Here is a 1,754-nt window from a genome sequence, read left to right on the forward strand (position 1 = left end):
TGACAGCTGGGTGACAGTGAGGTGACAGGTTCACAGCACTTCCTGGTCCAGTGCTTTAGACCTCACTGGGAGTAATTATCATTTCGGCAGGTGTCTACTGCCTCCTTGCTGCCCCGCGTCCTTGCCCGCTCCTTTGCACGGCCACATGTCGCTGTAGATCATGAGTGATGCTCCACACAATGGCTCCTCACGTAATGATGGGGCACAAGACAGTGGTAGCAGTGACGCATTTTCAAATTTATCTCTGCATATACAAAAACAACAACAACAACAACAAGGACGAAGATGAGAACAGTGAGATCAAGAGCTGTAGGAGTTGTTGTTGTTGTTCTTCCTCTTCTCAAGTTTGCCGCTGACTGGGTAACGTCTCGAGGCTCAAGTCGGGGAGGAAGGTGAAAAAATTACGCCCCAGTAGCACTTACCCGACAGGCCAGGGAGTCACGTATGGGGGAACGTGATGGCAAGATAGCGGTTGCAATTCCAAGCTAAATATACAGGTGTCTGCTTTCCAGTTTATGCTAAATGTAGCAAGCCGCCCACGAGATTTGTCTGCCATAAGTGCAGCGCTTTATTCGTCTGAGAGGGAAACTTATAAAAAGAATGTTAAGAGGAAGAACAACATATATATATATATATATATATATATATATATATATATATATATATATATATATATATATATATATATATATATATATATATATATATATATATATATATATATATATATATGATGCTTGGTGAACAGGTACTACGTATTAAAAGGCTTGCTCATTTGCCTCGCCTCGCCGTGTGTGTGTGATATTAATGGTATTTGACTTCTTTACTCAGTTGTTACTTAATATTCTCTCTCTCTCTCTCTCTCTCTCTCTCTCTCTCTCTCTCTCTCTCTCTCTCTCTCTCTCTCTCTCTCTCTCTCTCTCTCTCTCTCTCTCTCTCTCTCTCTTAAACAAAATCCCTATATTAGCATAGTCATCATTACTACACTACACTACACTACACTGGAAGTGTGTAGAAGTGTGTGTGGGAGGGAGGGAGGGAGGGTGTCAGTAAAGGCCCCTATTGGCTGAGTGCCCCGTGAGGAGGACCAGCTTAGAGTTAGTAGTGATCTCGTCCACCAATCAGAGAGCTCTCTTTTTGCAGTCTTTTTGCGATAATAATTTTTTATTATGTGCTGCCCTCAGACCACCCTGTCACTGGAAGCAACGAATACAAACCATGTGCGCCGCTGTGATCGCACCAGCCACCGCGTCCCACCGGCCCAGCCCGCGTCGCCTGGGCGAGGCAGACAGCCGCAGCCTGGGAGCGACGCCAGGTGCAGCTGAGGAACGAAAAGGATGTCGAGAAGCGAGACAGGGATGTGCTGGAGGAGGCGTTCCCGTCCAGTCCCTTCCCTTCCCCTCTCCTCTTCTTTTCTCTTCTTCTCTCCCATCCCCTCCCCTCCCCTCTCTTTCCCTTCCCCTTTCCTCTCCTCTCCTCTCCTGTCCTCTCCTCCCATCTCCTCTCCTCTCCTCTCCTTTTCTCCCATACTGCTTTGTCTTGTCCCGTCCCGTCCCGTCCTGTCCTGTCCTGTTCTGTTCTGTTCGTCCCGTTCTGTTCTGTTCTGTCCGTCCCGTCCTGTTCTGTCTCTTCGTCTTGTAAAGTCCCGTCCTGCCCTGTCCTGTCCTGCCCTGTCCTGTCCTGTTCTGTCCGTCCCGTCCTGTTCTGTCTCTTCGTCTTGTCCTGTCCCGTCCTGTCCTGTCCTTTTCTCCTCT

The sequence above is a fragment of the Scylla paramamosain genome, chromosome 19 (genome assembly GCF_035594125.1).
Source record: "Scylla paramamosain isolate STU-SP2022 chromosome 19, ASM3559412v1, whole genome shotgun sequence".
In the NCBI taxonomy this organism is placed as follows: Eukaryota; Metazoa; Arthropoda; class Malacostraca; order Decapoda; family Portunidae; genus Scylla; species Scylla paramamosain.